General features: G+C 43.4%; 1 long non-coding RNA gene across 1 annotated transcript; it reads right to left on the bottom strand.

The window, feature by feature from the left end:
* Positions 1-2050: 2050 nt before the first annotated feature.
* LOC140216190 (uncharacterized) lies at positions 2051-6770 on the bottom strand. The gene is made up of 4 exons (XR_011892876.1): positions 6629-6770; positions 4214-4356; positions 3179-3247; positions 2051-2124 (listed from the first exon to the last, which is right to left on the bottom strand). It is a non-coding gene; the product is annotated as an uncharacterized lncRNA (long non-coding RNA).
* Positions 6771-16529: the final 9759 nt, after the last annotated feature.

Below are 16529 nucleotides of genomic sequence, written 5' to 3'. Positions count from 1 at the left end.
ATATCTGAAGGAATAAATGCTCAGGGTGGCTTAAAGGGCCCCTAAACCACTTCTCGACATTTTTTGAACATTTCAAGTAAACACGCGTATCGAAATCAGAATGCCGTCACGATCGACGAAGCCAAATGCCAGAGTGCGTAGCACTGCCGGAGCACCACAATATGAAGAAAATGACCCCGTGCGCCTCTCTGGACCTATCCTGCACCCCCCAGTTTGTCCTGACGTCACCAGGCTGTCTCTGATGATGTCACCAGTTTCCGGTGCTGTCGATTGGTCGAACGAAAGTGTACGACTGCCGGCAAGGCCTGCAAGCAAATACACACACTTCTTCTTCCTCGTCGTGTTGCGCGCGATGCCATTGTGGGCAGCCAATAGGGGCAAAGAACAGAAACGCCAACAGAAGGGTCTCCCTATGAGGCTCTTCAACACGAGTCACCATACAGTTCCGTTGTATTAGCGCCACCCCTCGCAGGACGACGGGCCAGCGCAACAGCAACAGAGCTCGTTGGTGTTGGCCTGTCCCGTAACATTTGGAGGTGTACTAGGCAAGGAAAAGACGATACTGTCCATATGGCGTGTACCAGATGAAAGAGTAAAATGAGTGGGGACTACTTTTCGATAATCAAACACACGTAGCTCCACTATTACTGCACCGTTTCGAAAAATTCTCGTGGCTACCTGTTCATTGCCTTATTGTGTAGAACTGCAACACCGCAACTAAATTTCAACCTCAGTGGTTTAGGGGCCCTTTAAAGAAGACATTCACAGCTTTTTAGTGACTGTAGATTGTGTTAGCTTCCTTCCCAACTTCTGGAATTTAAACACTTCACTTTGCAAGCCTTGTTGCTCGCAGTACCTTTGAGGTGCTCTTAGACGCTCGTCAGATTCAACTGCCGACACTTTCTGCCCTGCACTGTCCTCGTTTCCCTCCTTTTCTGGTTCATGCTAAAAGAGACATGCGTGATTGACTTGTGTAAGGATTGCGTGATCTTTACGCCCTTCGGAGCACACAAGGTGCACAAAGTGAATGTGTCTGGGTTGTGTCCCTTCGAAGTAGTGAATACTTAAAAAGTCATCCTTAGTAACAAAGGTCTCTCTTGTATACAGTATTGTTAACGTGGCAAACATCGGAAAACCAACCAAACCATTTTCAGATGTCTCTTACAACCAAGTGCATCTTGTAATGAGATTCTACTGTACTGAATATTTTTCAACTATGGATCATCTGCATGTACATATAGTCACAAAGACATGTTGTGTGGAATGGCGAATCGGGAAACAGTTCGTACTCTTACTTTTTGTCCCTAACATAAGCAGCTGATAACAATATGATAAAAAAGCAGGCAATGAGGCTAGAATGGAACATAATCCTTCAGCTCTAAACAGTTTTTTGGGCCCACATCATTCCCTCATATGACATAAGGAAACAACTTGATTGCAGTAATGGCTGCATGTGATCTGAGTTGATTGAAACAAACTATACGTAAGATTGTCCTGTATGTAATTTTATCAGAGTGCTTTTTAGATGTCCTGCTGGTGATCCTGGCTGCGCGATGCTTCTCATGCTTTTTGGCACGATTCCTTTTTTTCCACTCCACTTTTTTTTCAGATTTTCTCCCCTTTCCCTTCCCCCTTGTGTAAAATAGCACACTTGAAGTATCAAATCTGTTGAACTAACGTGTGTATCAAACCTGTTAACATGTGTGCTTCTCTGTGGTCTGTGTTGTATTTTTGCGCTGCACAATTCAATTCAAGATGAAAGATGGAACGTCCCTGCCTTTAGTTTAATTGTGTGTGTGTGTGTGTGTGTGTGTGTATATGTCTCTCTCATGTTTTGAAATATATGTACATTCAGGAGTGCCTGCATGCCCTTCTCTCCTGCTCCAGTGACGAAAAGGAGAGCCTGTTTATGTACCATAGTAAAAAATTCAAAGGTTTTCGCTGTGCCCATAACATCCCTTATCATATGGATCTGTCACAATACAGAGTAGCAGTGGTCCATAATACTAGCCCATCCCAACATAATTATAAATTAACACATACAGACATGCTGCGAGACAGCTGTTGCAAAGCCGCTGGTGAAGGCAATTTCCGCAGCACTGCAGTGGTACAGCCGAGTTCCACCTGTATAGTGACAAATCCATATGCGTGTTAGCAACTCACTAGTTGCTGATAGTTTCATAAGCTTTACACTACACAATAAAGTAATCTAGACAACTTTGTTGGAACAAATGCACATAATTAGGACACCACTTAAACACTAACACGATTATTTACCCCCAATCTCTCACTCACTAAGGGATAATACTACTGAAACATCGGTGGAGAGCTCAGATTAACACAGCCCATAAAGGACAAGCGTTCTTTGAGGAAAACAGCTATAACAGCGGTTAGTTTTCTTGATCATTTTATGTGGTAGCTTTGATTTAAATGTCATGCAGTACTATAAGATACGAAGTGCCGCATTTCTAGCAGCAGAAGGCGTCATCAGGCTCATGGTACAACAGATTTTTGCACTGTTTGTCAGTGAGCCGACACATACAAAGAAAACCGAATTCACACATACATATACAGTGCCAAGTGCACTTCTCCTTCTGAAAACGCAGCCACCAGTTCCAATGTTGCTGAAAGGAAAGGTTATATAAAGTGCGAGACTGCATGGAACTGCCACTTATGACTGTAAATGTATGGTCTGCTGATTGCAGAGGTAGTCACATACTATTTCTAGTCTCTTTTAGAAGCATCACTAAAGAATAAATTAAAATCTATTCATAAGTCACGAATTTCATGCACCCACAGTTTGGCTAAATAACCTGTGAGAAAAAGACATGTTTACCTGGAATAGCAACCTTTTTTCCTGCTGCGAAACTTTCCTTCGAATTAATGAAATAACTTCACAGCGTCATAATGCGTTTCTCGCAACTACTTGCCGGCAGTGGCGAGTTAGTGTTTATATCCGACTCATTGGGCGACAATACTGCCAAACACAAATGCTTCACGAACACGAGAACACGTCCCTGGCAGAGAATAGCAACCATATATGCCTCGGTGAGACATGATCGCACCTTTGTGGTCAAAGTGTACGTTAGAACGACATCACCATCTCATTAAAAAAAAAGCCTCCGTACAAGGCAGCCACCAACTGCATAATGTGAAATTGCAACTGATGTCCACTTACTGGTGGCCTGTGTTTGAGTCACTTTTAGCAGTTGACTGGGTGCTGAGAAATGCACGTCCTGGGTTGTCCCTGCAAAACATACAGGGTTATGTCAAATGTTGAAAATATATATATGCCGGCATTTCATCAGTCGCAAAACAAACGAGTAAACTAATAAACAACTGTAATGTAAACAGAGTACACATCATAAGATAGGCTGTCAACTGTTAATGCATTACGCAAAAAATCTAATGCATAGGAAAGACTATATGTATACACACGAAGCTGACACACAATTTAATTCGCTCTAGGTGTTTCCGTGCAGTATATTCAAATTATTATGTCTCGTGGTTAAGCAAAATTAGTGTAAATTACGAACTAAATTATCTACCCTGGAAACTTTTCTTCAATATGCACCTGTGCGCGCTTCGAACGAGTAGCGTTGTAAAATTTACGTACATGGCATTTAACATAGTTGCTGAACACGGATTTCCTTTGCCCTGTGTCGTGTACAGTGAGCTACATATATCTGCCCCCCCCCCCCCTTTTTTGTACTAGCCATACTGCGTGCCACTGCACCTATACGCACGTCAATAAACCTCACGACACAGAAATAAAAAAAGCGCCAATCACCCATGCCTGCATGTTGTAGTGGGCCTAACCTAACCAAGCATGGGCTGTTGCTTTTTATAGTAAACACAGGCACCGTGCTCATTGCAAGTATGTATCATGTCGCTAAGCAAATATGCAATTTCATTGTACCACTATTTTTTTATCACATGGATATATCTGTTGAGAGGCAAGACAAAAAGCAGTCACTTCTCAGAACTAATCAGCTTTCTTAAAACACATTTTTAACTTTTCAATGACACTTGCTGCTATGTGTTTGTCTCCAGAGAGCATACTTGATTGGACTTTCCAATCAGAGACATTACATAAATATACCATGTTAAGATGACTGCCTGGAGCACGTGAGAATTTTCATCTTCGTGTAACATACTGTATCTTGATTTTGTTGACATTTGGTCAAATGGTACACCCAATATACCCACATACTAGTTTTCTTGTCCAAATAACATGCCAATGTATATTGATTTTTTGGCATTGGCTCCTCTGCACTACGTGAAGTCGCGCTGCACTGGCTCTTTCACATCCTCGTGTCCTTGCAGCTGCCTTCTTGCGTTATATAAAGCGGGTGCCTGAAAAATATCGTATGCAAAAGTCAACACAAGGGCATGGTGCAAAACAACATCAAGACAGTCAAGGCCATGGCAATAAAAAAGTCTTAGCTCTCAGTCTTCCTAGTGAAATGCATGCAAAACATCCAAATGACTGCAACCGTCAACTGCTAAACTAACTTCAATTTTTAGATTTAAGCAAAAAAACAAATAAACCACAGTTCATCCTTGTTTTTCATGAATGTTAGAATACTCCTGGTAATGAATAGAATATTGGTCATTTTCAGACGTCATAGGTCTGTCATGAGTCTGGTGTATCGCAAACACCACTTGTGACACATCCTAAGCACGTGCCCAGTGTGCCCCCCCCCCCCCCCCGCACCATCCCTGGTTGTGCCACTGCTGAAGCCATAATTTGAGGATTATAGCTGCAAACATGATGCTCAGTAGGGATGAAAATATTGTCCTTCAGCTCAATGGATATATGGATGTGCCTATAAAAAAGGGCAACAAGGCTTGTTATGGCAAGCTTACCCACATTTCAATACTAACAAGTTCACTGCGGCCTGCATCTAAGCTTACTAAAAGGCATGAACTTATTTTCATGCATGAGGTGCGCAGTGGAGTTCATTTTTGACAGACCCGACTACTGCTGCAGTTTGAAATCTAGCATTTTAGATTCTTGTAGGCATGTAAAAGTTGCAGTTAAACCGCAGTTATTAGTTTATTACACCAACCTATTGTTCTGCGTACGACAGAGTGGTAACACGGAATTAAAGCAACATTTTATTTTGATATTTTATTTCTCTACTAAAAATATTCAAGCGATAAACACATCTTGATCTGCCATGCTATAGCAAAATGCACACATTACGCTTGTAACCCCCAGAGGAAGGCTGATTTAGCTGTTCATATGACATAACTCTGACACGCCAACTCATATTAGCAAATGCACAGGCATGTCCAAAACAATAAGCGCATGCAAAGCGCCCCTGCAATTGTAATTCCACACAGCAGCCGTTATATTCGATGCCGATGCGTAACTAGCTGCTCGACAATTCACCGAGTTCGTAGACATAAGCATCCTTTCAGTTTGGCACCGTGCACGAAAACCGCAACAGGAGACAAAACCAGACCTATAATCACACCATTTCAACATGAGCAAAAACAGTTCAGTCTTAGGGATAAACACTGTGAGAGCGATTTAGTGCGCGACGGCGACGAGCGACGGCTTCGAGCGACAAAACGGGCCGTCGCTTGAACAGATGGCTCGGTTCTGGAAATCTAGAAATCGTCGCTCGTCGCCCAGAAGTGCTATGAGCGACTAGCCAATAGCGCGAAGCCGGAACTGGATGTACATACATCGCTCAAATACTACCGATTGTCGCGCGGAACGAGCAAATGATTCAATTTTTATACGTGCAAGGATAAGAACGTACTGCAAGACCTCCGGAAATATTTTATGCTACTTTTTATAGTAAAATACATCAACGTAAATTACTAAAGCACGCGTCACGCGTGACTGCAGCCCTCATGCCGGCAACACCGGGGAGGCGTCGCTCAAAATCGTCGCTCGCACGGAGTACGACTTGTAGGCGACGAGCGAACGCGACAGCCATCTCCGTCGCGTCGCTTGTAGCTGCCGCGCGCAAGATCGCTTATATGGGGTTTATACTTTTTTCAGCATAAAACATGGATTCCTCATGCGTTTTCTGTAAGTTCAAGATAACGCGCCCAACTGACCTCTTGCAGCATGCAGCTGAATGCCTGCGGCAAAGTTTCTAACTAGCACTGGTGCTGCACGTAACTTCAGTGGTCGCAGATTCCCCCTGCGCGAGACACCGTCAAGCGCGCGGTTTATTTATAAAAAAAAGCATGCTGCCAGCAAAATGACGCCTTCTGTTATGTGATTCCTTAGTTCAACAGCGTTCCGTACACAGTATACTGCCAAACTGAATAAATTCAAACACACAAAACGCACGCTAATCACGCTCCGCATAGGCTCGGAATCACAGGCTGGTGAGCGAACCATTTTAAGCGTCCTCTCGCCTGGCGTCTTATTGAACATACCATAGTTCAGGCAGCGTTTGCGATCTTTAAAGCTCTTACGGACAACGGAAAAGTGATAAAATCACATGCAGTTATCGCGACGACTGGCTTTTTCGATTGACATCGAGAGACACAGCGCGTATGCCTAGGCCTTTGTCAATCGCGTCGGCTAAGCGCAGCGACGACTTCCTGGCGATAGCATGACATATACGGACAATGTGCACCTAAGTTAGAATTCACTTACCGTGGAGGATTTGCTGTTATATCCAAGGCATGACGAACGACTGTCGTGTTTTCGTGGCGACGCGAGATGGCTGACATACGATCTCCCTTGGCTGGCCTTTGCTGCTGCTGTGCTGCTCGGCGGAGGGATCACCTTTCGGTGCTGTGTTGTTCCGCGATCTTGAGCGCGCGCGCGCGCGCGGTGGAGCAACTCCGAGTGAAAAAGTAGAGCGCTCGCTACGCGTTCCTTTGAACTGCGGCGGCCTGTTCTCTTAGAAGCAAAACGATGTGTTCTTTGCTCAGCGTGCATGAATGATACATTGCCATGTTAGGGGCCAGCCACCTACAGTTGAAGCAGAAGATTACGCTACGTTTTGTTTTCTATTGCCGCAAGAGTCTCTCTTTTCTATTGTCGCAAGAGTCTTTTCACTCTCTCTCTCTGAAGGGGAGAGTGAAAAGCACATTTCACTCTCTCCTTGGTGACAGAGTGAACAATGCATTTCACTCTCCTCGACATTTTGCGAGAGTAAAACGACGCTTTGAAGAGTGAACCGGCAGCTTCACTCCTGCGATACCCTTCCTAGTTTTTAGAGTGCAGTATCGCAAATTTCTAAAGGCGACAAAATCTGTGTTCGCATACGTGATGTATCGCTCGGCAGTTTAATAGCTCAGCTGCGGGAAAGTTCTGTCTCGTTTCTTTAACCTTACTCGTCTGGTTGACTTCCCTGCCTTTATCGTCCTTGCACTCTCTGTCTCTCTCTTTCACCTTAGGGAAGAAAAACACATTCACTCCGCAAAAGGATGGCCCTGATAAACTACCGGCCCGCTACGAGCGGCTCTGGAAATTGGCCTTTTGCATCGACTTAACAAACCACATGCCTAAGATAAGTGCGAAGCTGCACGGAACAGCACACCTAATACGTCACCTATACATGTATACATAAAAGGCTTCAGGCCAAACTGCAGCAGCCGTTGCGTTGCGGTCCAAGGATCAGTGCGCACTGTGATACGGCACATACCTATTTGTGACAAGAACTCTAAGATACAGAACTTTGGGAACGATTCTGTGACAATTCTGCCCGGATGAAAAAGGAACAAGTGTCCCAAGCTAAATTCATTGAGCTGCCATCTGGATGTACATCTAGGTTCCTTTCACTTTCAAAAAATTTATGTGCTGTCAAACGATATAGTGAAGTACAATCGCAAAAAGGTGAATTTAATCAATTTATTACCTCTATCGCCTCCGATAACTTCCAAAGCTGAAGTAATTTCCGCAGGTACATATCGAATATTGGCACAACTTCCCGTTGTGAGCAAACTTTCTCTAAAGTTAAAAAGAGAGGTGACCTTTTTCTGCCATAGAAAATGGTTGCGTACTTGGACAATTCATTTGTATCTGACTAGCGTTTTTCTTCCCAGGTCCTTAAGAATTCGCATCGCTCGCGGACCGTTTATTCTTCACGCCCTTAAAGCGCGTTGCTTCAGGAGGTGACCGCGTGGTACCTTGATATAGCACAAGAGAGGTGTGGCAGGATGGGGGGGGGGGAAGGCTGGGGCGCGTGCGTTTTCTCCTCTGGTGCAGCCGTGATTGCGCATGGCTGTTCTGTGCATCTCATGCTGAGCGGATGCTCAGCACGCTCGCTTTATCTTTCAGGCAATCTGTGGTGGGTTCAAAATTGGGATAGCCGAGATAGGTGGTCGCTTCGTATGCGCTGTCCCCCGCGCGCGTTGTACCTGGACGTTGCGTAAGCCCAACTTTCGGAGACGTGCTCCAGTGAGAGGCGGTTCCCTTTGAGCTCTTCGTCACGCCATCGTTGGGAGAGCGAGTGTGCGCGGTCATCGAGTGAAATCTGTTCATGTTTGGCTGTGCGTGCTTTCCTCTGTTTCGTATACACCCTTAGCTGGGTAACCCTTAGTATAGGTGCACAAATTCGCATTTATAAGGTACATTGTAACTAATATATTATAAGTTACATTGTAACTAATACAAAATATAAGGTACATTGTAACCAATATAAAATAAAAGTTACATTGTTACCCTTGAAAAATATGCACACGCTGTACACCCTTAGCTGGGTAACCCTTAGTATAGGTGCACAAATTCGCATTTATAAGGTACATTGTAACTAATATATTATAAGTTACATTGTAACTAATACAAAATATAAGGTACGTTGTAACCATTATACTACAAGGTACATTGTAACCAATATAAAATAAAAGGTACATTGTTACCCTTGAAAAATATGCAGCTTTAGAGGTTACGCTGTAGTCCTTTATTTTCTTAAAGCAAATGTAACCTCTAAAGATGTGTTAAATTTAGGGGTTACTTCAGTAACTTATACGGATATTTTCTTCTTGATTGCATTCTATTTTTATAGCCAAACTAGAAAATTTGCACTGTTCCACTAAAAGATATTGCCATATCGAATTGGGGCGATATTGTCATGCCTGCCAGCTGGCTATGTTCTCACCTCAGATTATAGTTATGCTGGTGTTTAAACTGTGGGACTATAAAAGAAGAGACTTTCACTGTCAATGCATTTCATTAAAGCTTTAAAGAGAGCATGTAATTTGCTCGGGTTGGTATCGACCCAAACATTTTTCTTTCAGTCCCATAATTCAAACTTCTACATGACAATCTGTGGCGAGAAGAAATCAGAGGCAACTGACAGGCATCACAATGTTGGCCCCATTCGAGATGCAGAACATTTTCAATCATGACGCCATGGTAGATTTTATAGATTAGCTATAACAATACAGCGCAATCACAATAAAGACATCTGAATAAATAGCCGAAGTAACCCCTAAATTTAACATAACCTTTGGGGGTCAGTTCCTGCTTGACTGCCAATATAACTTAGCTGTAAGTTTCTAACATATACTGCCTCTGAGTTAATGTCCCTCTAAAATATGTGGAAGCCAAAAATACCTTCAGTTGCTAGAGTTTTACATACTTGTGCAGAAAAGCCACTATTTATTAAAATTCCATCTTCCAAAGGCACAAAATTACTTGAAGTACACTCAATGAAGAAAAACACTTGGGGAAGCGACATATGCATGAGTATTGTAGATTGGCCATAATAATTTAGTTCAGGTGAGCAAAAGCATACTGCAAAGCGCTGCTGGCAATAATATTGTGACAATGAGTTGTTTTAATGTAGCTGAAGGCAATGTCATTATTTCACTTCCTAACTATGCACCTAGCCTTTGTAATAAGCTGTTCCGTTTAATATTCTGTGAATGTTCTCGAAAAATAAGTTGGAGTACTCTCTCAGGTACGAAATTCTATATTACAAGTTTATTGTTCAACAAGGTCTGATACAAAAATACCATCCATGAGACCTCCCATATACAGTCATTGAAGCACAACTGTGTGAAATGACAAACATCAGAATTGATGCTATTTAATAACTGCAATACTAGATTTCTGCACAGGCACAGAGATATATACCGATCTGCTCATTGAGCAAAGGGCAAATAGAGTGCATTACATTTTGCAAAACAACCATCTACGTGGGTGAGTTAAATGCTTAAGCTATGTTTATAAGAAATTCTGAGGCCTATGAATACACAAATGAAATAAAATTAACCAGCCTTCACCACAAGGGAGAGGAACAAATGACTAGAGCAAGTAAATGCACTGCTTGTGACTAGAAGTAAACAATGTATGACGTGAAAAAAACAGCTGCTTATGGTGTAAGCCTCTCCCACCTTTGGAGCTAACCAACCGCATTGAAGTAAATCAAACACTATGTTGTTTTTTTTTCTTTCACTTCAGAGTTGGTGAAAAACATGGAAAGCAGCGCGAACAGCACTACTCCCTAGATTACATTTTTACCGCTTAGGAGCGCAAAGAGACGTTTCAGACGGGTAGAAAGCAGTCCTTTCACTAGCTTGTCTCCTGGCAGCACAATCTTTTTGCACGAGAGCAAGCATTTGGTAAAATGCAAATGGATATTCTAGGTTCTTAAAATAATATGCCAAAAGGCAAAAAATAAGTGCCCGTTGTATTTCAGACGTGGAGACAGTGATGACTTCGGCTTGGCTGCCAGCAAAAATACATATCTTGTCAGGAGCGCTGTAAATGTGAGGTGCTGTTACTTGGAGCTCATCAGCTGGCAATGCCATCTATAAAAAGAAATTAAAGATGACATAAACCACTGCCCGAAATTTATTTATGTAGTTTAGAGCACGGCATGCATGTCGCATTTTCCCACATAATAAAACAAAGAGATGTAGGAACAAGGGCAAAAGGAGAGAAGTCTGCTAGGAAAGCTGGCACTAGTAAACCGGGCAGGTGTGTTACTCACAGTCAACATGGATTGACTGTGCCTTAGTAGTTTGGATTTCCTAACTCACTGAAAACAACTAACGCTCAAAACTCGCATCTCTAGCCTAGTGTAGGTTGAGCCAGTTCCCCTGCGTTGTTTTCTTTATTGTTCGCATCTCATACCAAAGTTTTCGTGGAAGAAATATCTCCACAAAAAGAATGAATAAATTGCCCTCCTATCTGTTTAAAAAATTTTATTCAGCCCAGGATATAAGCAGAACTTATTTATCGTCTGACATCTGTAGCCCATTATTTTAATGCTCGTAAATGAAAGGCAAGAAGAGGTCGCACAACAAGCAAGACAATGCACAAGATCTTCTCCCACGGCATAGATGTAAACCACATATCGGCACCATCAATGGCATATTAACCAATATATATATATATATATCGGGCTGGTACTGGTAGTATAAAAAAGAAAAAAGATGGTACGCCACACACTGTTATTGCACAGTACATTTTCCGAACGTTTCGCTTTGACAAAGGCTAGTCCACCAGTCAAGATGTACGTCGCACTTTTTTTTTCTTTATACGCACTCATGTTCACTATACTGACGTCACTACATATAAACGATCTGTCCAGACCAACTTGCAAGAAAACCTAAGCAACAACTATTACTATTAGAGCGAATTAGATAAATTTCATTTTATACACATTAGGACACATGATTGTAAATGAAAGCTGATGAGAATCGTCGTAAAAAAGCAGGGCTGTTCAAGCAGCAGTACTTTCATATCGAATTCAAATATAGTAGAAAGATTAGCCCTGAATATAGAAACAAATCCATTATATATGCATGAACTAAAGTACAGTGCGTAAATTGAGATTTTCTGTCATTTGGTTTCAAAGTTGTTGCAGCTGTCAGGATGACAAGCAACTTCAGAGAGAGGCACTAACTCAAATTCCTTTCATTTCTCAGGACACCTGCACTGTACCACCATACCTCAGCTTATTCTGGAATATTGCGGTCACTTTGGTCTACATCTGCATTCTTTTCAGCAAAGATGCATCCCAACGACACCACACTAGCGGTAAATATCCCTGAACGGCAAACCGGCCTCCAGTGACGTAGAACGTCTACCGCGCGAGAGGTGTCTAATGTAGACGGAAATTCGGCCGGCGCACCGCCCGCCGCCAAAGCCACCTTGCCGCCTCACGTCCGACGGGCCAATCGACGACCGCGAAGCTGTGCGCCTCCGCCACCGGCAACGCAAACATCGGCTGCAGCTTCTGTTCCACGCAAATCCCCGCAAAATAATTTCCACTACATAAAGTGATGCGTACATTGTACATGTTACGCAAAACAATATCCACTGTCAAACGTTAAACACGAACGAGAGCACGGATACCTGTCCAGCTCCGCTGCACTGCATGGCTCCCGACGGCAGACGACGGGCGCGGCTGTGCTCGCATCACTGCCAATGGCGCCGCTAATATTAGCGTATTTTCTGTATTGTGTATAATCATTGCGAAGAGCGACAGCAACGGTATGAAATATTGCGGCTTGTGAGCGTTGGTGATTCATTCCGAAGCGTCATAAGCCTTCGCTTCAACGTGAACCGGAAAAGGCCTAGCGACGATATCGGCGCCGCCGATATCGATGAGGGGCGGTAAGGCTGCCGACGTTGCCAGAACGACCACTCCTCGGTCGCTACTTCGCTGTACGGATGCGACACAAATGGGTCCCGGCAACATCATGTTATCACATCCTATCTACGGCAAGTAAATCTCGCCGTTCGCGAGGAAAGCCGCCGTCGAACGGCGGCCCGCGAACGGCGCGCGGCGGCCTGCCGTGCCGGTAACGTGGACGTGTGTCGTTTTTGAGCGTGGAAGAAACACGGATGCATTTCCGCGCATATCGCTGCTTACCCCTTTGCTTTCTCTCTCTCTTTTTTTTCTGCACTTCCCTGACCTATAATGAAAGAAAAGCTGCAGCCTAGCTATATGCTGAATACAGACAAACCAGTACAATGCAAGCACACTTACCAAGTTCGTCTATTTTCCCATGCGATCCGGGGCTGTCGTCGCAGTAGTCACAGCGAAGGTTCGCCGAAATGAGGACACTGAAGCGCTCACAGTCACAAAATGGCTCTTTGCAGCGGCCGCGCATTATCCCAAACAAGTCTCTGTTCGTCACTGCCATTGCCACTGACAAAATTGGCGCCGAGACTATAGCAACAAAACACACATACACACACGGAGGAAGGAAACTAAGGAGAGGCCCTACCCCCTCCGCGCGCTAGGAGAAAAGTGTGGCGGAAATGACGTAGTAGGTTCTCATTTTTTTGCTGCTTTTTTATTTTTTTTTGTTGTATGGCTACGCCTTTTGGGCCAAAATGGCGGCGTTGTTATGGTTTTGAGCGCTCACACGTGTTGCTCTGGTAGGTTTCGGGCCGTGGCAAAGGCGCTGAGTGGGCGGGTTTGCGTTAGTCACCGTGTCTTGTTGCGCTGTGTTACTTGCACCGTGCTCTGCCAGATGTTGCGCGAGCGCGCGACACCACGCGCAGCGCGGCGTGGTTTCGCGAAAGATGTAAACAAGAGAGGAGGGTGGCCCAAAAGGCGGAGCATCGCCATGAGCAACGCCAAATTCCGGCTTCACTTTTGCTTCACAAAGAGTGACGTCAGGGCCTCTCCTTAGTTTCCTTCCTCCGTGCATACACAACTCACAACGCCATGTTTTAAACTACTTCCCGTCATGCAATGCTAAAAATATATACGGAAACGCGGAGAGATGACATAAGAACATGGCCGCTGCTTCTGTACTGAAGTAGAGTAACTGAAGCACGATTCGGACATTCTGATCCGGCTGCACATATTCAAACGAAAACATGTTCGTTGAGAGTAAAACGAAAACACAAACTTATGGACATAGTGCGCTCTTGGAAACAATGCTGCTGCATTGAACAGAATTATGTTTTATAGCTATCATGGTGGTAGAACTTCAGCCAACTGTACTTTTCATCTGTCTACACGGCTCCGTGGTAATGGAGTGGCTGTATGCGGCTTTTCCGTGCTGGGTTTGCTGCGCTGACATGCATTGGCGCGTTGCATCAACCGTGTTGCTGCTGTACAATATAGGGAAATGTGGCGTGTTGCAGACGTTGACTCGTACCGTTGCTGAGTGCACAAAAAATAATGGGAGAAACGTGCCAAGCGTTTTAATGATTGCATTTTGTTTGCTCCGAATTCGCACCTCGGCTGCAGAGATTCTTTGCTAAAATGCTCATTTAATATATCTTCCGTTGGGGCAACACTCATTAATTTCTTTGGACGCTTTCTAGGCAACGACGCATTGCGCTGGATGGCTGTAATATGAGGAAAATGTTCGTACATCAGTCTGCGATTGAGCTTGCTCCATGAATGCACCCAACCGAATTCGCACTGAGTAAACACGGCAAAAGGCCCTTCCAGGTTCCTACCATATAATAATAATAACCATGCTTCTTTTTTCTCGCCTCATGAAGAAGGCAGAAGTGCGAGAGGAGCATTATTTTATGATGCTATAAGCTAAACGTATGTCAAAAGGGCTCCCCAATCCGTGAATGTGAGACCCATAAGAAACAACAAAAACACTTGCGGCGGCATGTGTCGGCAGCGGCATGCGACGGCAACGAGATAGATTTCTGCAGGACACATGTAGGGTCTGTGAAAAGCGCTAATTGTATATAATATTTGCTCAGTCGATGGTTGTACTTCCGGCAAGAATCGTCATTAGTCTTGCAGAGCGTTCTTTTCCCGTGGCCTACTTCCGATATGCGGCTCTGCCGGTTCGATGAGTTATTTGCTCTCAGTCAAAATTTGCGACTGAACACCCGCACAAGTGCTCATCAAGTGGATCAACCATGTGTGCACGCAGGTAACTTATCCTTCGCTTTGTTAATGTGTAAATTGCGAACTTCCCCTCCCTATATAATGTCTGCGTGGGGTCTCGGTTAAAGGTTACTAAAATTCTATAGGTTACAATATAGAGGTTACATGCTGGCAGCAGATCAATGTAACTAATAAGCAGCACCCGTCTCACTCAGTTTCGTCATTGTAACCCTTAGCATGAGCAATATAATGAAAACATCAAAAGGACGGGCGAAGTAACCGTTATTTTATTCGTTACTCACGTTTATAGGTATACTTATAGGTTACCAAGATTAGAGTGTATGACTGTCAGTCAATTAGGCAGTCAGTCGGTCAGTCTGTCAGTGTTTTCTTTTCACCAAATAGAAACATCTGTGAAAAGGGGGAGACAACGAAAAAGCTGCGGAAACTGCAGCTTCACTAAGCACTGTCCACGCTGTATTAGCAATGACAGGGTAAATGTACAAGCAAAAAGCGAATAATTATACAACTAAAAAGTGAATAATTAAAGTGACAGGGTAAGCACACAAGCGAAAGCAAATAATTATTATACACCAGAACGAAAAATAATGGTACATATAGCATCATACTTGCACATAATAAAGCAAGAGAAGACAAATTGCATCGTAGTTCTATGCTTAGTGAAAACATAGTGATATAAAACCATACAATTTAAGGAATTCGCAGTTACAGAAGCAAACTAACTACATTGGTAGGGTATAGTGTTTTGTTTACAATGTCTTGCTGCTCATATGCGTTAAGAGTAAACACTGTGTCTGACTGAGCGGGCGTGCATCGTGCTCGTTAATATAATTAGTGAGCGAATGTTTAATACTCCATTTATAAGGCCGATAAAACCACGAACCAAATTCGTGTAGTTGTTTAATACTTTCTTATCGCTATCAATGCTTCGCCTTTCGGACGAAATTTTGACTTCTTTTAATCTGCTGCTTCTGTATAATATGCTGCATGTGTATCCGTTTCGATTGGTGTCAGTCCGATAGCGCTGTACCTTACCTGAAATGTTTACATAAGTACTTTGTTGGTGTCTGCAGCCATCGTTCTCAGTCAAAAGTTTAAAGCCTTGATTATTAGATTAAATTTTCTTCTGACCTCATGATATTGTGTTTTGTGCCTTGTGTCAACGCTGTCGCACGGCGTCATTGCCCGTGTTCCATTTTGAATGATCTCCTGTTCTTCTAAATCATTTTCAGGTTGCAACGCATTCTAGAAAGTCGTTCTTGCTCGATGTAGAAGGTCTTGCTCGATGTATTCTGTGTCACATGTGGATAATGTGGTTATTATTTAACAGCAAGTTTCCACCTAAATTATACTCCTAACCACCTGCAAGGGTTGTATATTTTAACCCCACTTAAAAACCACCGATGAAAAGCTCACTTTTTAGGGCTTGGCAATTTTCAAACAGGTTATTCGGTTCCACTGCGCAAGAAAATCAGCTTAGCATGACATTCGAAAATGATTGTGTGTAGTTGAAAGCGCATGTTGAACTCGTCTTCTTATGAACTAAGGTATCCAATACGGCAATGATTACTGATAAGAAATAGAATACTGAACAATAGAGCAATTAACTGCACATGGCTGGGATCACAGAGAAAAGAAAAGAAATAGGGCGGCTTTTAAATTAGCGACGGCATTTATGTATCATAATATGCGTACGCTCGAACCCAAACGAGTTGCCTTTTCTGCCAGCTCTTAAAATGTGAACATTCGCAAGTATAA

Source organism: Dermacentor andersoni, chromosome 2 (assembly GCF_023375885.2).
Source record: "Dermacentor andersoni chromosome 2, qqDerAnde1_hic_scaffold, whole genome shotgun sequence".
Lineage (NCBI taxonomy): Eukaryota > Metazoa > Arthropoda > Arachnida > Ixodida > Ixodidae > Dermacentor > Dermacentor andersoni.
This window is presented reverse-complemented; position numbering and strand designations above follow the sequence as displayed.